This window comes from Mirounga angustirostris, unplaced genomic scaffold (genome assembly GCF_029215605.1).
Source record: "Mirounga angustirostris isolate CCGP_5_RB_7025 unplaced genomic scaffold, mMirAng1.0.hap1 SCAF_9, whole genome shotgun sequence".
In the NCBI taxonomy this organism is placed as follows: domain Eukaryota; kingdom Metazoa; phylum Chordata; class Mammalia; order Carnivora; family Phocidae; genus Mirounga; species Mirounga angustirostris.
This window is the reverse complement of record NW_026991717.1, coordinates 39,319,377-39,346,134: the sequence shown is the minus strand read 5'-3', so window position 1 is coordinate 39,346,134 and position 26,758 is coordinate 39,319,377. Positions and strand designations below refer to the sequence as shown.

The 26,758-nt window shown below is 50.0% G+C and overlaps 1 long non-coding RNA gene across 1 annotated transcript; it reads left to right on the top strand.

Annotated features, from left to right (window-relative positions):
- The first annotated feature begins 2,003 nt into the window (after positions 1-2,003).
- Positions 2,004-26,741, top strand: LOC135361560 (uncharacterized). The gene is made up of 6 exons (XR_010404981.1): positions 2,004-2,154; positions 4,950-5,056; positions 5,186-7,057; positions 10,242-10,343; positions 24,793-24,961; positions 26,026-26,741. It is a non-coding gene; the product is annotated as an uncharacterized LOC135361560 (long non-coding RNA).
- Positions 26,742-26,758: the final 17 nt, after the last annotated feature.

Here is a 26,758-nt window from a genome sequence, read left to right as displayed (position 1 = left end):
GCACACCAACTAATTGATTTCCTTATTAGTAGCAGATTTTTCTCCCGGCCTTTTCTCCTGCCTGAACTTATAAAAATGAAGGGTGGAGAGCCAGCTCGGTACAGACCCTGGGCCAAGTTTCTCCGGGATCCTCCCAGGGCCAGGGAGTCAGCAAAGGCACGATGTGTGTTTGCTTTTCCAGGTCTGACTATAGGTAGAGAGGGCCTGAGCACCTGTGGGATCAGGTTTCAAAAGCCTGGGGAAGCCCCCTTGCCATCCCCTCAGTTTTTTCTGCCACTCCTTTGGCCTGAAATCCCACCGGTCCATTTACTGGGCTTCCTTTGGGTCAAAATGCCAATGTGTGTGGGCAGGAGCTCTAAGCATCCTTAGTCATGTCTGTGTAGTTCATGCCGTGGGACTCTTGGCGCCTCCATTTTCTCATCTGTACAATGGGAGGCTCCTGTTACTGATGTTACAGGGTACTTGTGAAAATTTGATCAGGGCTTGTGACTCCCTGAGCCCTTTGTAAATGTCAGTCACTCCCATGACGATGAAAGTGAATGGCACAATTTAAGGCCTCGGCGTTCACAAGGTGGGGGCGGGGCGGGTGATGTGCGGCAGCCAAGTTCATGTGGGGTCTCTCGGGAGATCCTTCACCTCCATCCAGAAAGCCAAGGCTACGCCTTTGTCTGGGCTTGTGGCAGGGGTGGCTCGAGTTTTGTTTTTTTTTTTTTTAAGATTTTTATTTATTTATTGAGAGAGAGAGAATGATAGAGAGAGAGCATGAGAGGGTGGAGGGTCAGAGGGAGAAGCAGACTCCCTGCTGAGCAGGGAGCCTGATGCGGGACTCGATCCCGGGACTCCAGGATCATGACCTGAGCCGAAGGCAGTCGCTTAACCAACTGAGCCACCCAGGTGCCTGGGGTGGCTCAAGTTTTATCCAAGGGTTAGTGAAAGGAGAGGGAAAGACACTTCACCCAGATGGTTCCAACGGATGCTTCAGGCAGCCATCATTAACCCCATGTGTTGGAGGAGGAAACTGAGGCACGAGGCAGTTGACAAACATCCCAAAGAACATGTAACTATGAGAGGAGAGGCATTTGAGCCCAGGCCTGAGTGGTTCTGAACCTATGGGATGCTTTTTATTCATTAAAAAAAAAAATGCGACCCCTTTTGTTCAGGTAGAGATGGAAAAGACAGCCTGAGCTCTTTTCCCCAGAATATCTCAAGGGACAGACAGATGAGGGGATGGGTATTGGGGATCGTGGTGTGACAACTGCTGTGACAGGCATAAGCCTGGCCCCTGGAAAGAGTACCAATACTGAGTGGTAGGATCAGGGAGGGCTTCCTGGAAGGGGTGGCACCTGAGTAGGCAGAGGGGCCTGATCCTGCAGGGCTGACCTTCAGCTGGCATGCATGGGTATGTCCGTACCTCTGGTTAAAATATCAATGCACTTACACATGCGCTCTAAATCACTGATGCCAATGTCCCCCCCTTCTCCCCGCTCTAATGCTCAGGCTGCCTGGCCCCTCCCCTAGGCCCCTGGGCCTCTCCATATCCAGAACCCCCTTAACGACACATCCAGGACCCTGCCAGAAGAGTGAGTGAACATTCCGACTATAGAGGCACAGAGGGGGCCCCACGGCCAGGCTGGTGTCCCTTGTTCCGATCTTGTTATCTCCCCCTGGCATGGGAGGTCCAGGGCGGTGGCTGGAAGCTGGTGTCTAGGCTGGGCAGACAGGCTCGCCGCTTGACATGTCCCCTTCCATTCCACATGGACTTCCTAGTAATGACTGGGGGCCTCCGTGCAGTTCCTGTTCCCAGCGGCTCACAGTCGCCAGGCCCAGGGAGACAAAATGTCCCTGGATGTGGTGGGGCAGGGAGGGAACAATGTGGGGCGGGTGGAGGAGGGCTACAGGAAGCACGGCGGCGGGGACAGCCGGGGAGCTGGCTGCGGGGCTGGGGGTGACTCAGGAACTTGTGACTTGATAAGGTAAGATGATTCCAAAGGAACACACCCAGAGTCCAGGGGCTGGTAAATGGCTGACCTGACGGGATTCCTGGCACTTGTTCAGATACTTGTTCCTGAAGTAGGTCTCGCAGGTCTCCACACAGCAGAGGACCTTAAACCCTGTCCAGCCCAACGTGCTCTAGTCCTTGACCGCGTCAGGTAGGTACCATGACCCCAACTTCACAGAAAAAGCAACCGAGGTTCAGGGAGGTGGGATTGTGTGCCCCAGGTCACGCAGGAATGGCAGTGGAGCGAGAATATGCACAGACAGCTCGCGTGCAAACCAGGCTTCCGGATGGCCCTGCCCCCAGGACCCAGGCACGCCCGCATCTGGGTCTTCGAGGCCTCGTCCACAAAACCAGTACCCCCCCAACACACCCTGAAAAGACCCCCAGCCAATAGGGCTGCTTTGCCGTGAGAACGCAAGAGCTTAAGAAAATGTTTGCAACTGGGAAAAAGAACACGTTCTGCCCCCCCCCGCCCAGTACAATAAGAACAGTGCAAATGAAATGAATAGACGCAGTCAAAATCATATTCATTATAGGATCTGTGGGCTGAATGTGCCTCATATTGAGTGGGGCAGGAGCTCCAAAGTAAGAGTGCCCAGGGTTGAGAAAAGGCTCACAACGGCGCTGCCAAGCGTGGGTCCTCCTGCCTGCATGTGAACACCCCAGAGGCCCTCTGTGGCTGGGGGTCTGGGCAGCTGCGACCCTCAGGGCAGCCGTGTCACCTTGCTCAGGCTCCGTTTTCATTCCTAGCAAAACGGGACCACGATAGCTAGCTCACTCCAGGGTGATGGGAGGGTTAAATCCAATCCTGTGCGCAGAGCGCCTGGTCCCATAGTGGGGCTCTGCTATTGTTCTTGCCTCCTCAGGCCCTGCCCAATTTCAGGAAGTCTTTTTTGGCTGGAAACTTCTTAGGATGAAAGAATGTTGGAGAGAGAAGGCCGTTAGAGATAAGGCAGAGCCAGCCTCTCACGTGGGAGGGTGACTTCAGGAATGCTGAAGGCTGGAGTCTTCGGCCCTGTTCCCACCCTCGCTCTGGACCTAAACTCTGCCCTTCCAGCTTCTCCTATCCAGCCTCAGGCTTTGATTAGGTTACAGCCCCCCACAAGGGTTCTGGAAGCAGAGTCCAGGTCAGATTGATCTCTGTGTTTCTTTCTCTCGTGTTTAAAAACAGCTCTGTTGAGATGTGGTTGACATACAATAAATTGCACGTACTTAGAGTGTGCAACATGATAAGTTTTGACATGTTTACACTCATGAAACCATCACCGTAATCAAGAAAATGAACATGTCCATCACTGCCAAAAGTTTCCTCATGCCATTTTGTAAATCCTTCCCTCTCTCCTTCTCTCCCCACTCCCACCTCAGTCCCCAGGAGGCAACCACTGAGCTGCTTTAGGTCATTATACATTAGTTTCCATTTTCAAGAATTTTATATTAATGGACTCAGACCGTATATATATGTTCTTGTGTGTGAGGCTTCTTGCACTCAGCGCAATTATTTGGAGACTCATCCATAGCGTGTATACATCAACCTTTCCTTCCCTTTTATTGTGGAGTAGTATGCCTTCGAATGGATATCCCATAATTTGTTTATCCATTCACCTGTTAATGGGCATTTGGGATGTTTCCAGTTTCTTACTATTGTAAATAAATCAGCTATGAAAATTCACATATAGTCTTTGTCTGAACATAAAGCTTTCATTACTCTTGGGTGAATACCTAGCTAGGAATGGGACACCGAGTCACATGGTAGATGTACATTTAACTTTTATAAGAAACTGCCAAACTGTTTTCCGATTTGGTTGGTCCTCTTCATTCTGACCATCAGCACGAGAAAATCCTAGTTGTTCCATATCAACACTTGATATAACTAGTCTTTCTGGTTTTAGACATTCTAATAGGTGTGTAATGATATTGTGCTTTTAGTTTACATTTCCCCAGTGACTGATATTGAACATTTTTTCATTTGCTTATTGGACATCTGTATATCTTTGGTGAAATATCTGTTCAAATCATTTGCCCCTTTTTAAATGGGTTGTTAATTTTCTCATTACCAAGTTTTGGTAATGAGAAGTTCTATATATGTTCTGGGTACAAGTCCTTTATCAAATATCTGATTTGCAAGTATTTTCTCCCAGTCTGTGGCTTATCTTTTTATTCTCTTACCACTGCCTTTCCAAGAGCAAAAGTTCTTACATTGATCAATCAAATCCAATTTGTTATTTTTTCCCTTGCATCAATCATGTTTGGTGCTTATCTAAGAAATCTTTGCCTAATCCAAGGCCATGAAGATTTTCTCCTGTGTTTTCTTCTGAGGTTTCACAGTATTAGGTTTTACATTTAAGTCTATGATCCTTTTTGAGTTAATTTTTATATTTGGTGCAAAGATTTTTGTTGTTTTGTTTGGCATATAGATATCCAATAGTCTCAGAACAGTTTGTTGAAAAGACTCTTGTTTCTCCACTCAATTATCTTGGAACTTTTGTCAAAAATCAATTGAGCGTTTACGTGTGGGTCATTTCTGGACTCTCTTCTGTTTCCCTGATCTCTTTGGCTATCTTGAGGGTGATGCCACACTGTCCTTGTTACTGTAGCCTTATAATAAGTCTTGAGGGCAGGTAGTGTGAGTCCTCCAGCTTTTTTTTTTTTTTCCCAAAATTGTTTTGGCTATTTTAGGTCCTTTGCACTTCCCTATAGACTTTAGAATCAACTTGTCAATTTCAACTAAAAATTGCCTTCTGGGATTTCAGCTGGGTTTACTTCGGATCTATATGTGAATTTGGACAGAGTTGACATCTTAGCAATATTGAGTTTTCTGATATGTGAAGACGGTGTATCTTTCCACTTATTTATCTATGCTTTCATTTCCTCTTCACACTATTTTGTCATTTTCACTGTACAGCTCTTGCATATCTTTTGTTAGATTTATCTCTCTTTTTTTTTTAGGTAGGCTTCATGCCCAGTGTGGAGCCCAACGTGGGGCTTAAACTCACAACCCTGAGATCAAGACCTTGGGCTGAGATCAAGAGTTGAACACTTAACCAACTGAGCCACGAGGTGCCCAGATTTATCAGTGTTGAATATTTTTAAATGCTATTTTAACTAGTAGCGTTTTGGTTTTTTTTTTTTTGGTTTAAATTTCAAATTCTGATTTCCAATTCTGACTATTGACACTTTCACTTTCAGGTAGCAGGAATTGGATTTGCCTTGCCTCCTGAAAATAAGAGGAAATTCAGACAAAATATAAGAAACAATATCCGTCAAAATGTTGGCTATCAGGCAATCTAGGACAGTGATGGAAAACAAATGAGATGAGCTATGATTGCCCCAGATTACTGCCTGGAGGGCATTTCCAGGCCACAGCAAAGGAACAGTGACCCACGTAGAGCTCAGCAGTCACCTGAGTTGAGAAGATGGATCTGGGAGCCCAAGGAAGCCAAAGTAGCCAGAGTTCCCAGGGAAGGGTACTAGAGAGGAGGGAGCCACACGGGTAAAGTCACATTTCCCTCTAGTAATCAGTTGCATACTGATCAGCACATGTGGCCAGGAAAGAAGCCCTAAAGACTAGAAAGAACAGTACCTGGAGCTCTACAGGGCTCAGAATTGTGCCTGTGCCCAAAACCAAAATCTGACATTCGTTCCTAATGAAAACTCTGGATAAATTAGAAATAGAAGGGAACTTCTCATCCTGATTAAGGACATCTATAAAAAAATGCACGCTTACCTTCATGATAAAAGACGGAATGCTTTCCCTCCTAAGATCAGGGACTGGACAAAGCTGTCCACTCTCACCGTTTTTTTCAACATTGTACTAGAGTTTGTAGCTAGTGTAGTCAGGCACGAAAAAGAAATAAAAACATCCAGACGGGAAAGGAAGAGTCCGGTTGGCTGCAGCTGGACCACAGGCTTTTCTGGGCCTCTTGGGAGAATGGCGGTATGTGTGTGTGCATGCGTGTGCATGTGCACACATGTGTGGGCAGTGTTGTGTTGGCGTATGTGGCACCTTGCTTCTCTGAAATGTCCCTCAACATTGGGGAATGGAGGGACGCCTGCGTGGCTCAGTCAGTTAAGCTTCTGCCTTTTGCTCCAGTCCTGATCACAGGGTCCTGGGATCGAGCCCCGCATCAGGCTCCTGGGAGACTTTCTCCCTCTGCTCCTCCCCCTGCTCGTGCTCTCTCTCTCTCTGACAGATAAATAAAATCTTTTTTTTAAGATTATTTATTTGACAGAGAGAGACACAGCGAGAGAGGGAACACAAGCAGGGGGCGTGGGAGCAGGAGAAGCAGGCTTCCCGCGGAGCAGGGAGCCCGATGCGGGGCTTGATCCCAGGACCCTGGGATCATGACCTGAGCCGAAGGCAGACGCTTAATGACTGAGCCACCCAGGCGCCCCAAATAAATAAAATCTTAAAAACAAAAACAACAACAACAAAACCCCATTGGGGAATGGAAAAATGTACCTCCAAGATTTGGCAGACATGACCCATGCAACCCTTCCAGTTTCTCTTAGGTGTCAGATTTTTTCTTAAAATTTGCCCAGCCAAACATTACAGTGGAGGCAAGGAGGGTCACGTTGATCTGAATTCAAGGACTGGCCACCTGGATGGGGCAAGTACCTTATCGTGAGACATGAGGTTGCAGGAGAAGGAGCAGACGATTCAGGGCGTGTGCACGTGGGTGACATGCAGGACACTGGGCACGTGACCTCATTTCTCCAGGCCTTGCTTTCCTGCCCTTTACAATGCGGAGAAGACTCTCTTCATGGCCTCCAGCTCAGGATCGGTGAGCTATTGATAACAGGAGAAAATGCTCTGAGGGGCCACTTTCTTCTTGCCAAGTGGTCAACCGCGAGTCCTTGACCGGCCCCCCTGTGTTCTCTTCCTTGCAGGTGGAGAGGGCTGCTCTGAGGGAGGCCCCTGCCTCCTACCTGCCCCAGCACTGGAGGCCTTGAGGACACCGGGGCCCAGGCTGTCTGTCAGGTCTTTGGAGATGCTCCAGTGATCTCCTGGATATTTACGGATGGGGAGGTTTGAGGAACAATCTGAGAAACACCTGTGTGGTAAGCAGAATCAAGCCGGCCCCCTCCCTACACATCTTCCCCAAATGTTGACGTCCTAATCCCCAGAACCTGTGAATTGTTAGTTTACATGGAGATGAGGAATTCAGGTTGCAGGTGGAATTAAGGTTACTATCAGCTGATCTTAAGATGGAAAGATTATTTTCAACTATCTGGATGGGCCCAAGGTGATCCCAAGAGTCCTGAAGCATGGAAGACAGAGGCAGGAGGAGAGAGAGAGGTCTGAGGAAGGGAACAGAGCTGGAACGGCATGTTGTAAGAAGGACTTGATCTGCTGTTGTTGGCTTTGAAGGTGGAGGAAGAGGTCCTGAAGCAGGGAGTGCGGGAGGCCGCTGGGAGCTAGGAAAGGCAAGGAAATGAATTATTCCCTAGCAGGCCCAGGAGGAACACAGCGTTGCTGACCTATTGAGTTTAGAGACCCATGGGCAGATTTCTGACTTCTGGAACTGAACGTAAGACATCTGTGTTAAGAAGTCTGTGGCCATTTGTTACAGCAGCAATGGGAAGCTAATATATTCCAGAAACCACTGCCCTGCCAGCTCTCGGCCTGTACTGGAAACTCCAGTGGATTCAGGGGCACAGCCTCCATCTTTGGGCTTCAGATGCACCGATGCTCCGAGAGTGGCCCTGAGGCCCCGAGGCCCTGCGGGCCTGTGTGTAGTCAGGAAGAGGTGCTGGCCAGCCCGTGAGGAGGCCAGAGCTCCAGCCGGGCCCCAGACCCACCCAGAGCCCCCGGGGAGAGCAGCTCTACTAGCTGCGTGGGGACAAGGGGCCCTGACTGGAGGGCCCGAATCCAAATCCTGGACTTGCTCTTCATTAGGCCTATGACTGTGGGCAAGGTACTTAACTTCTCTCTGCCCTGGTTTCCTTACCTGTGAAATGGGGACAGCGGGACACACCTCACAGGATCCTTAGAAGGGGTGAGTTCATGCTGAACCCTTGGAACAATGCCTGACACGTGATACTCACAAAATGTGTTAGTTATTTGTATTAAGACGACATGACATAGTTGCTGTCTTTAGGTGGCGAATGGTCTAGTGGGGAGACACGTGTGTGGGAGGTGGGATGGGGAACATGAAGCAGGAGGGGCATCCTTTCTCTTGGGGTTGGGGGCTCAGGAAAGGCTAGAGGTCCACTGAAGCTTGAGCTGAGCTTCCCCATCGCACACGCACATCCCTGTTCCTTTAGTCATTCGACAAACCTTTATTGAGTCCCTACTTTGTGCCAGGCACTGTGCTGGGAGCTAGGCATGCGGCCGTGAACAAGAGAAAGTGCTGGGGAGAGGTGGGTGGGGGGATGGGGTAACTGGGTGATGGGCATTAAGGAGGGCACGTGATGGATCACTAAATTCTACCCTGAAACTAGTAACACCGTATATGTTAACTAAATTGAATTTAAATAATTAAAAAGAGAAAGTCCTGCCCCCCCTCCCCTGGAGCTCACAATGTGATGGACAATTCTGACAATAGAGACCAACAAAGGAATGCAAAAGATCAGGGGGCACAAATGTTCTGATGAAACCACAGGAAATAAGAGGGGCGAGGTGTGTATGGGGGCCACTTTATAGTGGGTGGTGAAGGGAGCAGGGAGCCATTCCAGTGGGATCAGAGTGAATCCCAGAGTTTCAGAGTCCAGTTCTGCCACTGCTGTGAGGCCTTAGACAAGTCCCTTCTCTCTCTGCCTCCGTGTGCTCATCTGCACGATGGGGATAACTATGGGGTTGTGGAGAGGAGTAAATGAATTAATATAGGTGAAGTGTTTAGACAGTGCCTGGCACATTAGTAAGTGCTAGAAGTGTCTGCTGCTTTGACTTCTACTTTCCTAGCAAAGGGAATAGCAAGGGTGAAGGCCACGAGGTGGAAAAGGGCTTAGAATGTTGTAGGAGGAACAGGAAGGTCAGGAGTCGACAAGGGGAGTGTGGCCAGGAATAAAGTTAGGAAGGCAGGGGCATGGGCCATTGTCCAGGGTCAGCTTGGCCCCCTTACTGCTCAGAAGCTTGCCATGGCTCCCCACTGCCTATCCGTGAAATTCCTACCTCCTGGCATGGTTTTCGAGGATCTCTACATTTCAGCTTCTTCTCTCTCCTCCGACCTGATTTGCTTGCCTCCCACCCCACCCTCTGCTCTGCTCAGTTGGAGCCTCTTACCTGCTTCCAGAAGTGTTTGGTGTCTGTTCATCCAGGCTCTCCCTTTCATAGGCCAGCCTGGAGCCCAGAGAGGGGTGTGACTAAGCCAGGGCCACACAGCGGATTAGGGGCCAGGTCTGGAGCCCAGGTTTTCATGACTGAACCACAGTTTCTGTTTCCTAGGTGGGTCCTTTTAACAGATGTTGTGCCTATCACAGTGTGACTTGAGTTGAGGAAGGGGTGAGAGGCAGGACACGAGGAGGTGGAATCCACTAATTGGAAATTACGTCTCCTGCAAAAACATTTGTGTCTGGGCCCCTTTAATGCTAAGCATACTGTCCCTGAGAAACAGAAGCCATTGGTGAGGCTGGGACACAGAGGGAGTAGACAGCCTCCGTCTGCTTGTGTCCACCCACTGCTTCCCTGGGAGAGCCGGAGATCCCCATCGGCTAACTGGCTGTTGTTCAGCGCCCAGGATTATGCGAGGGGGTGATGGTAGAGCCTGCCACCGTGGCCTGAGGAGGAGTAAGATTTAGAAAGGGGGGACCCCTTGGGAAAAATGCCATTCACCACCTGAAAATCTGTATTAGTCTATTGGGGCGGCCATAACAAAATACCAGACTGGGGTCTTAAACGATAGAAATTAACCTTCTCAGTTCTGGAGGCTGAAAGTCTAAGATCAAGGTGCCCCAGGGTAGCTTTCCTCCGTGGCATCTCTCTGTGGTTTAGAGATAGCCTCCTTCTTGCTGTCACTCACATGGTCTTTTCTCTGTGGCCACACATCCCCTGTGTCTGTGTGTCCAAATTTCCTCTTTTATAAGGATACCAATCATATTGGATTAGGGACCCCAGTGACAGCCTCATTTTAAGTGAATCACTTATTTAAAAGCCCTATTTTCAAATAGAGTGACATTCTGAGGTACGGGGTGGGGGTTGGGTTTCAACATACAAATTTTGGCCGGGGGTCGGGGGGGCGGGTGGGGGGGGTACAATTTAACCCATAACAAAACCAAACACCAACCAATGCTTATCTCTGAGCAGGACTGCAAAGACTGAGGACTCCCAGGAGAGAGGCATCAAGAGTTGGGCATTCTGGGAAAGTTTCCTGGAAGGGGGAAACTTGGAGTTTTGGTCAAAAGAAAGGTATTTACAAGGGCCTGAAAACACATGCAGGATGTGTTCTGAGGGGTGGGGGTGGGGCTGCGCCTGGGTGGCTCAGTCAGTTAAGGGTCCAACTCTTGATTTCAGCTCAGGTTATGATCTCTGGGTCCTGAGATCGAGCCCCATGCTGGGCTGCATGGTCAGCTTAGAGTCTGCTTGTCCCTCTCCCTCTGCTCCTTTTCCCACTCACACACACTCTCTCTCTCTCAAAAAAAAAAGGAAGACAAGTTATTGAGTTGTCTAGGAGGGTCCTAGGGGCTGGTGGTGGTTCTAGGGGGTGAGTGCAGTGGGGACGTGAGCTGTGAAAAGCCTGGGATCACAGGAGAAGGGCTTGGGCTTGATTCTATGGCAGTAGGGAGCCACTGATGATATTCTGCGCCCAAGAAAGATGGTGGCTGTGATTTAAGCCAGAATCAGGGAAATAACAGATTAATGGCTTTCAAATTTGAGCATGCAGCAGAATCACCTGGAGGGCTGGTTATACCAGATTGCTGGACCCAAGCTCCAGAGTTCAGTTGGTCTAGGGTGGGACTTGAGAATTTGCTCTTCTGACAAGTTCTCAGGGGATCCTGCTAATGCTGTCTGTGTATCACAATTCGAAAAGCACTGGAAGCCTTGCTAGAGTGGGCAGGAAGGGGTCTGTTTCATCTCCCAAAGCCTCCAAGGCACAAGCAGTGGAAAGTCACGCCCCTACCAATTGCCACGCTTTACAGACACGGAAACTGAAGACCCGAAGGCCACGGCTTTAGTAGGGGGGTATTTCCAGGCCCTGAGCCTAGAACCTTGGGTCGGGTGGCCCTGGCATCCGGCGCTTCGTGCAGGAAGGCTCCTGGGTCCACCGACCTAGGCCCTTGCGGGGGCACTACCATTTTGGGTTGGAAAACAGGTCCCAAAGAGCTGGGTCTCGGAGAGCGTACGGCAGGTAGCGGGCTAGCGAGCCCGGGCGGCCCTAGCAGGGGGCGGAGCTTTCCTGCAGCTCTCTGGGCGATGCGGCCCCTGCCTGCGTCAGCCCCGCCCTGCCACAGGCCCCGCCCAGTGTAGCCCCGCCCCACGTGCGGCCCCGCCTCCCCCTGGGTTGTGTCCTCAACCCGGTGCCGTGAGTGTGGTCGCCTGCCTGGCTCCGCTGGTCTGGCTGAGTCAGGCTCTGCTGCCAGCATGGTGACCCTGGGACAGCTGAGAATGGAGACTGGCGACAAACAGGAGAGAGAAGAAGGGGCGTGGCAAGCCTGGGGAAGGAGTGCTGGACCAGGAGCCGGCCAACCAGGCTCCCGTGGGAGCCTCACCTTGAAGGACTGTGTGACCTGAAAGAACTTGCTGAACCTCTCTGGGCTGCATTCATTCAACGAAAAATTACAGTAGATTTGGTGTGTGCCAGGTGCTGGGGATATGGTGGTGAACAGGCCCCGCGTGGCGAACAAGCCCTGGTTAAGGGTGTGACCACTGAATCCCAACTTTACACCCTACTGACTGGGTGACCTTGGGCAAGATAATCAACTTCTCTGTACTTCATTATCCTCATCAGTAATTTGGGAGTAACACCTACCTCGTAGGGCTGTGAGGATTAAATATATGTATACGTGTAAAATCCTAGGAATAGTGCCTATTAAGCACCATTATTAAGTGCCTAAGAATCCTCATTATTAGCTGTTGCTATCTTTACCCTCCTGGAGCTTGTATTCACTGACTTTAACTTTAAAATTTCTTTTTCATAATGAACTGACATATAAAAAAGAACATTAACACTGTGTTCCCATCATCCTATTTAAGAACGCATTATAAATACATTTCTCTTTGCTCTAACTTTAGTCAAGCCTTGATAGTTCCTGCTCCTGAAGCCTCTAAAATCTCCTGCCTCCAACCCATCCTCTACTGTGTTCACAAACTGTGAGAGATCCGGATAAAACACAAATTGGACCTGGTCATAACTCTGCTTGAAAACTTCCACCTGTAAGATAAAGTCAAACACACCCCCTTGACATCCAGACCCTTCGCTTCTGATCCTCTCTGACTCTTCCTGTTTGGTCTCTGCCTCCCACTTTGGTAAGTTCCTCTTACCATTTCTTAAGCGTCCCTCTTCTTTGTATATGTTGGCCCCTCGGCCTGGGGTCCCGTGCATTCCTTCTCTCTCTTTCGCTCATTCCAGGAGAAGCACCATCCTTTGATTCCACCCAGGCTCCTGAGCACCTTCCCACGGGTGTGAGTGGGTATCTGTCCTCCCCTAGACTGTAAGATCCTGGCAGCAGGCCCTCTGCTGACTCATTTTCATCTCCTCCTAGTAAAGGGAAGGCATGTACTGCACTCCACAGTTGTAGCTGATTGTATCTGTGGCATCGTGCTAGGGCGTCATAAGGGTGGTCATCCAGGGACTCCAACGCCATCATTTTCATGGGGAATTAGAGTCCCTCAGCAGTAAAACCACTGGAGAAGAATACAGAGGTCATTAAATGGGGTCCCCATTTTAAGGCCACTCCAGCACAGTGCCATTTTCCTACTGTGCCCAGTTCCCCCTCCCAAGCCCGTTCCTCCTCCTCCTTGCTTCTTGCTCCATCCCTGTCTCCTCTCTCTGAGGACACTGGGTTCCTCATGATGAGTAGATCTTCCCCAGGGACTAAGATGCAGGCCATGCAGTGGCCTGTGTCATCTATCCAAGAGGCTTGTGGTTTTGGGGAAACCAAGGCGATGCCAATCCTGGCCCCAGATCACCTAGGTTCTAGGACCAGAGAAGAGACGCTTCCAGAGCGGGGGCTCCCAGGCTGTTTCCATCCTGTCAGATATATTTGTAAAGCAGAGTCTCTTCACAGAAAGAGGGGAGCCTAAGTCCCCATTTAAGTAAATTGGGAATAAACTGGTTAAGTGCCTTCAAACTCTAGGGAGGGAGCTGGGTGGAGGAGGGAGGGGGGAGGAGAGGGGCAGGGAAAAAGGGACACTTCTGTGCCTCTATGGATATTTTGAATTTTGTACTATATTCACGTCTGACCTATTTTTTTTAAGAACTGAAATCATACATTGGATGGTAATCAGAAGAGCTAGGTTCCAGTATTGCAAATACCAATTACCGGCCTGCTCACCTTGGTCTCTCTGAGCCTCGCTTTAATCACCACCCAGTTCCCAGCTCAAAGAGTAGGCACAAGGGAGACCTTTGTAAACTTGGTGGGGCTGGGTGTACTTAATTATTATTTACTCTTCATTTAGTTCATCTCCGCAGACAATCACTGAGCCCTTCTCTCTGGCCTCAGTGTATGGGTCTCTCTGTACAAGTGTGGGTGTGTATGTCTGGGTGTGTGTGCTTCTGGCCATGTTGGGGTGGTGTGTGGGATGACTATGGAGTTGGCCATTACAGGGTCCCTGCCTGAAGGAGCTTCGGGTACGACAGGACAGGTGACCAAGTAAAAAACTTCCTCTAACACTCTTGAACTCTGTTAAAGGCCAAGTAAAGGGATGAAAAATGTGGGTGCCCAGAGGAGGGAACATAAATTCAATCAGGGGCCTTTGCATTGGCTGTTTTCCCTGCTTGGAAATGCTCTTCCCCCAGGATCCGCAAGGCCTACCCCCTTGCCTCCTACAACTCTTTCAGCAGATGTCACCTTCTCAAGGAGGCCCACTTGACCACACTGTTTAAATAGCAACTCCACCCTGCAGTCCCGAAGCTCTTTTATTTTTAGCCAAAGCCCTTATTTTCAATGGCAGTAAAGTTACCTATACTAAAAGTAACTTAAAATACTCTGTATTTTACTCATTTTATTTACTGTATTTTACTCACTTTATTACTTATTTTACTCTGTTTCCCTCATGTCCTTCATTAGAATGCAAGCTCTGTGAGGGAAGGGACCATGTCCCTTTTGTTCACTGCTGTGCACCACCCCACTCCACCCAGACCTAGAACAGAACCTGGCATAGACTAGGACACTCGGTACCTATTTGGGATATGGTGGTGATAGGGTGGTGCTCGGGGGTGGATGGCAGAGCGGCCATGGCCATGCCTGGGGAGGTAGCCAGAGGCCCAAGGCTATAGCCACGGACTAAAGGAGCACCCTGTGATGTGGGATCTGATGGATTCGTGGATGGTGGGAGTGGGAATGCTCCAGTGGGCTCAGGGAGGAAGACATGGCCTGGAAAAAACCCAAGACACTTTGGGGACCTTTCTGTATGCTCTAAATTCCCGCTCAGTGCCCATCCCTTCCCTCTGCCACCCTGAGAAACCGAGCCTGTTGCTATGGGGAAGGGGAGTTTTAGGGGCCTCGCTAGTTTATTGGGGAAGGTGATGGTGGACCCATTTGTGAAAACCAAAATCTACTGCTGGCAGGTCCTTTGCCTATGAGAGAGTACCTATGCGGAGGTGGTGGTAGGGGGGAGGGGGTGTTTAGAAGGTAGGAGGCAGCAGAAGGCCCGGTGCTGGTGGTGGCTGGATTATAGGCTCAGAGCAGATATGTTTCTGTGAATGTCCAGAACAGAGAGCAAGGCCCAAGTAGAGGGCACCCTTGGGAACAGAGGCCAGAGAAGAAATGAAGCAGACACTGAGGCCAGGCTGGGAAGGGCCTCAAAGGCCAGGCCAAGGAGTCGGGAGAGGACCCAGGATGTCCAGGGAACACACGAGTATCTGGAGCTGAGAGTAGGAGGTGGCTCCATTCAGGAAGAATTGCCACTCAGGGGTCTTTACCAATCTTTACAGAAGGAGAGGAGGAGATGTGCTCTCTAAGGCTTGGAGACAGAGAAGGGGGCAGAGTGGCCATTTCACTTGGGTGGCCCATTCATTTACTTTATCAGGCACTTAATGTGTCTGGACTCTATGCTGGGGCCTGGGGGTGCCACGAGGAATCAGGCCTAAACTTTGACCCCATGCGAGGGAGAGGGTACCTCGGGAGAGATATGACAGGTTCAAAGAGGCTATGGTTATGCCAGCTCAGAGATCAGGGAGGACTTCCTGGATAGGAGGCATCTGAGCTGGGCACTGAATGGTGGTCAGGGGTTTGAAAGTCAGCTGATCCGTAAGAGAGGACGTTTGACTCAGGAGTTCCAAACTGGGGGAGGTTTGATGTGCACTATTACACTGAATTCCCCTAACAACTCTCAGAAGAGGTAGCCAAGGCGGAGGAGGGGATTTATCTTATGGATAAGGAAATAAAGATCTTGGGACCAAATCCAGAGAGGATAAGGGCCCAGCCCTAGGTCACTAGCCTGAAAATAGCAGTTGGTTGGAACCCAGGGCTGTTGGACTCCCAGCCAAGTGCTCACCCTGCGAGTCCACAGCCGCCTCTGGCTATTTGGAGTTTGATTCACTGCGGCTTTCCAAAGTGCTATGGAGAAGCTGTCAGCTAATCTTCAACCCCCAGGACCTTGACCTGCCTCTGCCTGACCCCAGAGAGGATCCAGGACGCAGACCAGTGACCCACTGTCGGTTCCTCAGTGGTTGGCCAAGGGCAGGCAGAGGCCAGGATGGAAAAACCTCATCAGACTTTGAGTCTGAGGGCTTGTGACTGGTTCCAGCCATGCCAAGTCCTGTCTGTACAGCCTTCTAAGCTTGTCACCTACTTGGGCCCTTCCAGTCTGCATCACCGTCCAATGCGGACGCTGTTCACCCCAGCATTCCCCACCTTCAGTGAGTTGAGAAACTGAGGACATGGTGGACATGACCGTCCCAGGGAAGAGTAGCCGTTATTCCTTTAAGGGACTGGGGGTTGCCTGCAGCCCTCGAAAGATTACGAGAATGCTACCAGCTCTGCCTCCTGCAAGCTGCCTTTCTCTGAGCCCTCACCAGGCCCAGAGCTAAGTGCTTTCGGCACGGTAATTCATTGACTGGAGCATGGGTTGGAAAACACTGGAAGAAGCACTAGCACCAATATGTATAGTCTGTGAAGATGATGGTGATGATGAAGCGGCCTCCCAAAGCAATGTGATGAATGGATTCCGAAGTCTTGGAGAGCAATGGAGAGCTTTGCAGACGATGTGCCCTGGCCCCTTGGCACAACTCTGGTCCTTTGCTTCTGTCATCTAAGTGACTGACATCCTTCCCACACAGGCAGCCTGCTCCTGACCCTCAGCCCCCAACTCCTGGATGAGGTATTTAGGCCCCGAGCCAGGCCAGCTCTGGGATTCCTATTCCCGGGCAGCTCGGCTGCAGCCCCAGGAGGACAGCCAACAAGGGGCCCAGCAGCTTATCGCTCCGTGGAGAGTCTCCAGCGGGCAGACTGTCTCCACTGCTGCTGAGCCAAGCTGATAATGAGGACAGACCCTTGTGTTTACTGTGGCTGGGAGAGTGGGGCCTCCTGGGGGCGGCCCAGCTCCTCTGGGAACAGACTGTCTGTTTGCTAAGATACCATCGCATTCCTGCAGCCTCGGCCACCCCAGGATGGATGGGGGGGGTGCGAGGGAAGGGGAGGAGGAAATAGGACAGCTGCTGGCCCTCCGTTCCCCTGGGACCCACACTGAGAAGGCCGCCGCCCTGGGTCCTCCAAAGGGGTCTATGGTTTTCTGGCCTGCTTGTTGAGTCCTTCGTAAAGGTCATTCATAGCCAACGTGGGCACTCCCCTCTACAGTTTACAAAGCGGTTTGTCAACAGTGATCTATTTTGCTCTTCTAGATAACCTTCCGTGTAGGTAGTCTGGGGTGATGAAGTTTCACAGAAGAGAGCTGCCTAGTCAGTCAGGAGCAGAGGCTGACGGCGTGGAGGATGGACGTTGGGGCAGGAGCCCTTGAATGAGCCCCAGCTGACCAGTCCCACCCGCGATGACAACTAACCCTGGGAGTGCTTACCTTGTGGTTGTGACGGTCAAAAGCACGTTAGATACGTTAGCTTGTTTATTCCTCACCAACAGCCCTTAGGAGGTAGGTGCTATCAATAGATCCATTTTACAGATGGGGAAACTGAGGCAGACCCAGGCAGAAAGTAGGAGGGCTGCGATTTGAACCCTAGCAGCATGGCTCTAGAATCTCCCATTTAACCACTGGGCTACATACACGTCCAGCTTAAAGCCAGCTAGTGAAAGATGGGTTTCTAACTGGCTTACAGAGAACAGTGGGCATTTCCAAGGGCAGAGGCAGCCTAGCAAAGCAAGAACAGGCTTTGGGATTAGACCAGGGTTCCAATCCCCGTGCTGACACTAATGAACCCTGAGGCCGACTTTCCCCTGAGTCTCCGTTTCCTCCCCTGGAAAGTGGAAGTAAGACCTGCCTTAGAAGTGAGTGTGAGAAATGATGGATGAGAAGGTTCTGGCACATGGCAGATTTTCATTAAATAATTACTATTATGACTTTGACACCTGAGCTGGGGAGGTGGCCTGCCCAAAACTGAGACTTCAGAAGAGTATCTCTTAAAAGAGAGGCCCAACCTTCCTCGGTTATGGGAGCACAGAGGAGGAGGGACACCTAGTTGAAGGGATCTGGTGACTTCAGAGGAGGCAGCATGAGTGCACGGTTGCGACTCTGGCTTCAGAGCTCAACAGACTTGAGTTCAAGTTCTGATATCCAGCACGTGCTCTCTGGGTGGCCCTGGGGAGTTACTTAACTTCTTTGTAAAATGAGAACACTGATAGAACCTTCCTCGTAGGGGTGTGAGAATAGGTGGGATCATTCAGGGAAAGGAGCCCTGGGCACATTGGTGGGCACATAGTACATGCTCAACAAAATCCTGTGGCCATCAGTGTTTGTGGGAGGGGGTGGTAGGCAGAGGAATGGCCCCCAGCAAAGGCGTCCATGTGTAGGGGGTACCTGGAACCTGTGAATATGTAGGTTACATGGAAAGGGGAATTGTGCTTGCTGGTGGACTTGAGGTTACTAGTCAGCTGACCTCAAGATGGGGAGATTATCCTGGCTTGTCACTGGGGACCCACTGTAATCACAAGGGTCCTTATGAATGGAAGGAGAGAGAGAGAGAGAACTTGTGTCAAAGTGATGTGAGGAGAAAGACTCCACCAGCCATTCTTGGTGCCAAAGATGAGGGAAGGGGATATGAACCAAGGAATGTGGGCTGCCTCTAGAAGATGGAAAAGCTCCCTTGAGCCCCTAGAAAGGTTTACAGTCCTGCCAATGCTCTGATTTTAGCTCAGTGACACCCATTTTGGACTTCAGACTCCCTGAACTGTAAAGTAATAAAATCTGAGTTGTTTAAAGCCACTAAGTTTGTGGTCATTTGTTATGGCAGCAAAAGGAAACTAATACAGGGTATAAGTTGGTCCTTGAAGACTGGCAGGATGATAACAGGCAGAGGCGGGGCTCAGATGTATGAGAAGAAGAAACTGTACCCAATGGCCTTTAGGCTAGAAAGCACAAAGCATTTTTGAGGACTGTGGGAAAGCCTGTTTGGTTCTTTGCAAAAATGAACACAATTCTCCATCCTTGTCCGTATCCCCTTTGCAATGTAACTAGGCAGCTCTCCTCAACAAGAGATGAAGTCTGTCTCCCCCATGTCTTGAATCTGCACTTGGCCCTATGGCTTGCTTTGGCCAAGCATATACACGTTCTGAGCCTGGGCCACGAGAGGTCTTACACGCTTCGGCACTCTTGTGGTTTTGAAACCCTGCCACCAGTCTATGACCAAGCTCAGGTACGACAGGCAGCCTCTAAAATGGCTCCCAGTAATCCCCACCTCCTGAGATGAATGCCCTATGTAGTCTGCTCCCATCGAGTGCTGGCTGGACCTAATGCCTCCCTTCTAATGGACAGAATGCAGCAAAAGAGAAGAATTGGTGTTTCTGAGATTAGCTGGCAAAAAGACTGCATGACTTCCATCTTGCTTTCCCTTTCTTGTTCTCTTGCTGGCTCGCTTTGAGGGAATCCAGCTGCTGTGCTCTGTCCTATGGAGGACCCCATCTGGCAAGAAAATGAAGCCTCTGGCCAACAGCTAGCCAGGACCTGAGGCCTACCCAAATCCACATAGCGAGCTGAAAAGTAGGTCCATCCCTGGAGCGTTGAGATGGCAGAAGCCCTAGCTGATACCTTGACTTTGGCCCTGTGACATTCCTTGAGCCACAGATACCCAGCAGAGTGGTACTAGGCTTCCTGACCCCAAGGGACTGTGAGAAAATACCAGTTTGTTGTTTTTAGCTGTGTAATTTGTTATGCAGCTATAGATAACTAGTACCCCCACCAGACTGGTTTGCTGGGTGATGAGTGACATGTGGCCCAGTCACTTCTTTTCACCCAGACAACAACCAGACATGGGCGTGAGGTCATCCTAGACCAGCTAGCCCTTAGCCAACCTGTCAGTTGCTTGCAGATGCATGAGTGGGCCAAGCCAGGATCTGCTGTGCCTGGCCCAGAGCAGCAGAAGTTCCCGCTGACCTTGGACTTGGTAGCAATAATATACATTGTCTTTTTAAGTGACTGAGCCTTGAGTTGACTTTGTACCCAGCAGTAGCTGACTGATATAACCTGTGTAGCCAGGGGTTCATGCCTGCAGTAGGAAATAGGGCTGGGAAGCTGTGTGGGGGCCTAAATGCGTAGGGCTTTGTGGCCAGGTTAAGGCATTTGGAGTTTCTGTTTTGTTTTTTAAAGATTTTATTTATTTATTTGACAGAGTGAGAGACAGCGAGAGAGGGAACACAAGCAGTGGGGGAGTGGGAGAGGGAGAAGCAGGCTTCCCGCCGAGCAGGGAGCCCGATGCGGGGCTCGATCCCAGGACCTTGGGATCATGACCTGAGCCGAAGGCAGACGCTTAACGACTGAGCCACCCAGGCGCCCCGGCATTTGGAGTTTAATTAGCAGGCAGTAGGGGCAGGTTTGGAGTGGGAGAACATGATCATGATCAGAGATGTGACTGAGGAAGTTTCTTCTGGCAGTGGCCTGCATCAGAGGCAGGGAGATCACTTAGGAAGCTGTTGTCAGGAGGCAGATGAGCCGTGATGGAGGCCTGAAATTGGGAAAATGTGAGGAATGGGAGAGACCAGTAGAGGCGGGATCAATGAAGACTGTTCCGGATTGGGTTGGGGGCAGGGCAATGGGAGAGTGGAAGTCAACACCCAGGTTTTGTTCCTGGGAGCCTGAATGGTTGGTGGTACTGTTGATAAAGATGGGGAAGTCAGCATGGGGGATAGGGAGATGCCAGCTACCGGGATGGACTGAGTGTTCAGTGCTATAGAGACCTCTGGGAAGAGGCTCAGGAGACAGTGAGTCAAGGCTTCAAAGGGAGCTTGATCCCCTGCCTAGTGTAGTCAGGTCTCGGGAAGAGTAGAGAATGCACCTTCAGATGGGCAAATGAGAGAAGTGGAGAAAGGCCTAATTACAAGGGGGTGTGAGGGGTTTGGGCATTGCACAGGGGTGGTGAATGGGCCTGGGTTAGCAATGGGGGGCAGCTGTTATCACCCCCTGGGATGGAGAAGTCCCTGAGGACAGGAGCAGGAACCAGAACCTGGAGAGAGTGTGCATGGAGAGGGGTGCCTTACAGGAGCCGTGGCCTTTGGTAGAAGATGCAGATGACCCATGACCACCCAGCAAGGAGGACACAGGGGAATGAGCACCCTGACCACGCCTTCTTCCTGCCTGTGAGCACTTTCTGGTGTCCCCCGTTGGCCAAGTCCAACCTGAAGGCCGAGGGCAAGGTTGCGTGTTGATGTGGTCCCTGCACACCAGTCTCCCAGGACACAGAGGGGGCCGAGTGGGGGAGGGGTGAGCGGAAGGTAACTGGCCACCTAACAGATGAAACTCCTGTAGCTTAAGTCAATCGGTGACCCTGATCTGGCAAAGGAGATTTGAGGGGATATCTGCTAGGAGTTTCTGGGAAAAGGGTCTTGACTTTTAGGAAGGAGACCGCAGGAGAGCTGTTCATTGTATCTGCTGTGATGGCTGGAGCTGCAACGGCTATCTTGCCACGATGGGGGAGGCAGCCGCAGTCAAAACCAACCCACTGAGGATGGAAAAGCAAAGAGATGGAAAGAACCAGGTCCTTGATGACCTCGTGGAAATGCTCTGAGAACCCGAGGTTCCCTTTTTTTTTTTTTTTGCATGAAATAATACAAGTTCTTATCATTAGAACCACTTTGAGTTGTATTTCCCGTTATTTGCAGCTCAAAGCTTCCTAAAGGACAGAGCTGCCTCCCACCATCTCCAGGCCCGTGTGCAAGCCCTTCAGCCTCCCACAGCCTGCAGGCCAAGCCCCCCTGTTTCCCTCTGCTGACCCTGGGCTTGCACCCACTGCAGCAGATTCAATGAAGAATTGCAAAGGCTTTTTCAGTCTGTGACGAAAGAGTCAGAAGTGGGCAATGGGCTCTTTGCGGAGCTGCCCCGTAGCTACTACAGATGGGCTAGAGTGGCGGGGGGCACAGGCCTTGCAGGTCGTCATAACCAGCTTCAAGTCTGAGTCTACTGCTTTCTAACTGTGTGACTTTGGGCAAATTAGTTAACATCTCTGAGCCTTGGTTTTCTCACTGGAGGTGGTAAGGGTTGAATCAGATAGAAGAAGAAAAAAAACAGTCAACCCTGACACGAATCCTAGACTTGAGAGGCTACCCTCTAAAGACTTCCTCCCCCTCTCTCCCTGTTCCTTTCCACCGCTGGGTTGGATGTGACGGAGGTTGGAAAGGGCCCAAAGGGATATTGGCAAGAGAAACAACCCAGTGAGTTGATGCACAAAAGGCCCTCCCTCCATGTGTTTGATGTATGAATGTATGAATGAATGAAAGAATAAATGGGAAAAAAATAAGAATGAGAGGGCTAGAGAGACAGGGAAATTTCGCCCACAGGGAGAAAGACTGATGGAGGACTTTGTAAAATTCCCCAGGATGAAATCTGCCCAGCTGAAAATAAATCCTTGTTCTGCTATTCAAGAGAAAGAGGGAGAACTGAGGTTGCCATAGACCCCTGTGAGTCTCTGCCAGGGGTTTGCAGTCCTGATTGTCTGGACCAGAATAGCAGATGCTTTGCCTACACTGGACTCTCCAATTTGCCACAGACTCCACCACTCCCTAATGCCTCCCTCCTGCCGCACTCAGGATCGATACCCAGGGCACAGATGGCAGATCAGGAGAGGCTAGGTAATGCAGTGGTAACAAAAGCCCCTGAATCCCAGTGGCTTTATGACAACTGTGTTGATTTCTTGTTTATGCACTACATGGTGGGTTATTCAAAGTCTCTCGAAGATTGAGCTGAAGAAAGCTGCATGGAGACACCCCTCTCTAATGACAGCAGCAGGGTGCACAGAACATGAGAGACCCCACACTGGCTCTTCAGTCACCTGCCCAGAAGTGTTTCACATCACATCTGCTCCTATTTCATGGGCCAAAGCAAGTCACATGGCCATAATTGAGTCAAGTTGGTGGAGAAGCACAGTCCTCTGTTTCCAGTAAAGAGGACTGGCAGTTTGTCAGTAGTCCTGACCCCCACCATCAATGGGCTAGGTCAGAGAGGGGCTTGGGCTGAATGCAGCTCAGACATGGCTTGTTTGGCCTGTTTGGTATTTTAAATATTTTTTTATAAGGTTTCCAACTTATATGACATCAAGATAGGTCCTATACAAATCTGTATAATCCTGGCTCACTTTGAAAAATTGGACTCTTTGGTAATAGTGGTTGTATTAATTGTTGTATTAATTAGGATTAAGTTGGGTGGATTATAACAGAAAAACTCAAAATAACAGAAGCCTAAGGAAGATAGATGTTTCTTCCATGAAAGAAGCCTGGAGATAAATAGGCAGCCCAGGACTGGGGCTGTGGATTTAATTACTAGGGGCTTAGGCTCGTTTTTCTCTCTGCTTTGTTGTCTACAGTGTATAGCTCCCACTTGCAAAGATTGCTTCATGCCCCATCATGGCTTCTAGTGCTCCAGCCAGCACATTCATACTCCAGGCCAGAGAAGGAAAGGTTAAAGGCAAACAACGGTGCCTCCCAGCTGAGTCGGCTCTCTTTCTACTGCCTTTCCAGAATCCCTGCACAAAGCTTCTACTCACATGTTACCTGCCAGAAATAGTCATCTGGCTATACCAAGTGCAAGGGAGGATGGAGATAATCATGTGACTCTGCTCAGGCCAAGGTAGTCTTTTTGCCCCAGGATAAAATTTGCCCAGCTGAAAATAAATCCTCGTTCTGCTATTCAAGAGAAAGAGGGAGAACTGAGGTTGCCATAGGCACCTATGAATCTCTGCCAGGGGCTTGCAGTCCTGATTGTCTGGACCAGAATAGCAGATGCTTTGCTTACACTGGGCTCTCCAATTTGCCACAGACCCCACCACTCCCTAATGCCCCCCCCCCCGGTGTCAGTTATTATTTATCATTGGGCTCATGCTGGCTTTATCTTTCTTAGTGGAATTAATAGGAAAAAGAAATATTTCCTATGTCTCTGTTAAAAATCAAGAGTAAAAGATAAAGCAACAGAGACATGTGTTTCAAGAAAAATGAGAGTGGAAGTATATTTCTTGGGGGAAGAGAAAAATATTCCTAGCTGTGTATCATGCAAACAAGGTATATTGAAAAAAATGCAACTTGACACACTATTAAGAAAGAGCTGACTTGCTTTTTACTCACCACTCTGGCCTGGCAGGCATTTTACTGGTTGTGCAGCTAACTGGGAAGACAGTGGGCCTCAGATCTCCCTGGTTCTACACAGCTCACCCCTCTCCCTGAGAGGAGAACAGCCCCATTTTGTCCAACCCCTCTTACCCCTCATTTGGAATGATGTCGCCCTTCTTTGTATTCGGGGCTTATTTTGAGCAAGTTCAAAACCGTCTTGCAAAGTTCAAGATCATTATGGCAGGCAAAAATGCAGTGAAATAGCACACCACTGTCAGTTAATTACTAAAAATCCTTTAATAGCTGACATTATTATAAATTATATACCCATTATGACAGGGACAATTGGGCTCTCTGTTTTTCTTGCCCTGCATTGGAACCCCACACAATGCCGTCTTGTTGGGGAGAATGACCTGGGTGCACTTGGAAGCAAGTTGCGAGTTTACATGGGCTACCTATGCTGACCACAGCAGCCTGTGGGCCTCTGAGGACACCCTGTCCCTGAGTGGGGTTGAGGCTGCTGCCTGACTAGGCCCCAGAACCAACCCTGTCTCCATTCCTACCTGTCGTCCCTGCTTCTATGGCTATAAGTCCCTTCCCCATAGGCCTCCCAACTCCCTCTGCGCTTTTCCCTACTCCTCTCCATGTCTAGGCTTAGCACAAAGAGCTCCTCCTCCAGGCAGCTTCCCCTGATTCCCATTCCAAAGCTCCAGACACATGGTAGGCTGGTTCTTTTTTGGTTTTGTTTTATTTATTTATGATTTTTATTTATTTATTTATGATTTTATTTATTAGAGAGACAGAGGGAGAGAATCTCAAGCAGACTCCCTGCTGAGCGGGGAGCCTGACATGGGGCTCGATCTCACGACCTTGAGATCATGACCTGAGCCAAAAACCAAGAGTTGGACGCTTAACCGACTGAGCCACCTGGGCGCCCCAGTTTTTGTTCTATTTTTGTCAGGTGCACCTTAAGCATCAACCTTGATGATGTTTTACAGATGTGTATACGACGTGACCCCCTCCTACATCAAGATGTAGAACTAACTTAAAAATGTTCCTGTGCATGGGCATCCCCTTCGGAGCTTGTAAAAGATGCAGCTTCTGACCTAACCCAGAGATGCTGATTCAGTGGCCCAGGAGGGCAGGGTGACTGCGCCGGATCTTCAGGTGGAGGGGGCCCACAGCCCACCCTTGGGGAAACCCACTCAGTTCTTGCTGGGAAAGTCCTTGGGTCTTAGCTATTCCCCTCCTGTTAGGCGGGAGCCATGCTCTGGTCCTTTGCTGTCAGTGTGTCTGTCCAGCAATGTTCCGGGCCAGAAGGGGCACCCACGGTGGGGAGTCTAGGCTGGCTGCCATCTGAAGATGCTCAAGATGGGGGGACTGTCTATAGGAAAAGTGATGTCTGCCCCACTGCCTCCGGCAGCCACTGAGCGTTCGTGGTCTTGGACATTGTCAGGGTGAAAAGTCATCTACTGGACAAGACGGAGCATTCTCCAGCTCACTCCTTCCATCCACAGGAATCGCCACTCGATGCTCAGCCCTGCCCCTGTTAGAATCCCCGGGGGAAGCTTGAAACAAAAAAACAAGCCCTGGCCCCACTTCAGATATTTTGTTAATGGCTCTGGGGTGGGGACCAGGCTTTAGTAGCTTCTAAAGCTCCCAGGTGATTCTAATGCATAGTCAATGCCTAGAACCCCAAAGCAGAGAGGCCTGACTTAGAATTTTAAGCTGTCTTTATCTGACTGTGGTCGGTGTCCTTGACATCCACCTGCAGAGGTCTCCCTCCATCCTGGGGACAGATCAGTCAGTAATATTGGGTGATTATCAAGCACCTAATCATCATGGCGGCACTGCATGTTGGCAGGGGGCACATTGAACCCAGGAAACCCTAGGGATTGCCTTCAGAGCCCCAGTGGGTGAGGCGGGAGCAGGGATAGGGCCCGTGTGGCTGGCTGGGATAGGGCCAGGCTGCCCCTGGAGCCAGAGCCTGCTTCTTGACCACCAGCCATGGCCAGGGCACAGGCCCAGGGCCAACTTCCTCCTTTAGGCACAGGAGACGTAGGGCCTAGGGACCTAATTTCTGGGGACTGATGAGATGTTTTCATTTTGATTTTTGTCTGAAATCAGAAAGAAAAAAATGACTACTAATAAATATATCACAACAAATCTACATTTGTCTTTATACCAACACACTTGTAAAATATATTTCCTTTTTTTTTTTTTAATGGAAGAAGGGGCCATGAAGATGGAAGTGTCCAGGGCCCACAGAAGTCACAGCGCAGCCCTGCACACAGTCCTGGGCTCTGGAAGGCAGGCTCTGGCTACTGCGTCCCTCAGCCCCTTCCCTGACAGAGCACGGCTGGTGCTCGTGGGGACGGAGGCCAGAAATGTTTATCATACACCTGCTGGGCGCCTAGCCCCGGGGAGGAAACAAGAGCATCAGGCGTGTCTTGGTTGGCCTAGGAAGAGAAGACGTACATACGGGAAACCAAGGACAAGACAGGACGCACTCTCCAGTGGTGGTCAAGTCTTACTTGGATCTCTTCTTGTGTTTATCATTTTTTCTGTCACTGGGTCCGGCCCTCTTTGGATAGAGTTGTTTCATGTATTTAATTCTTTCTTTTTTTTTTTTTTTTAAGATTTTATTTGACACACAGAGAGAGAGAGAGAGACAGTGAAAGAGGCAACACAAGCAGGGGGAGTGGGAGAGAGATAAGCAGGCTTCCCGCCGAGCAGGGAGCCCGATGCGGGGCTCGATCCCAGGACCCTGGGACCATGACCTGAGTCGAAGGCAGATGCTTAACCCACTGAGCCACTCAGGTGCCCCACATGTATTTAATTCTTCAACCACTATTCTTTTGTTGATTTATTCCTTTCTTCAACCAATGTTTACTATATTCGTAATTCAGGTTTTTAAGAAAGATTATTTATTTTAGAGAAAGAGCAGGAGCACCAGAGCAGGGT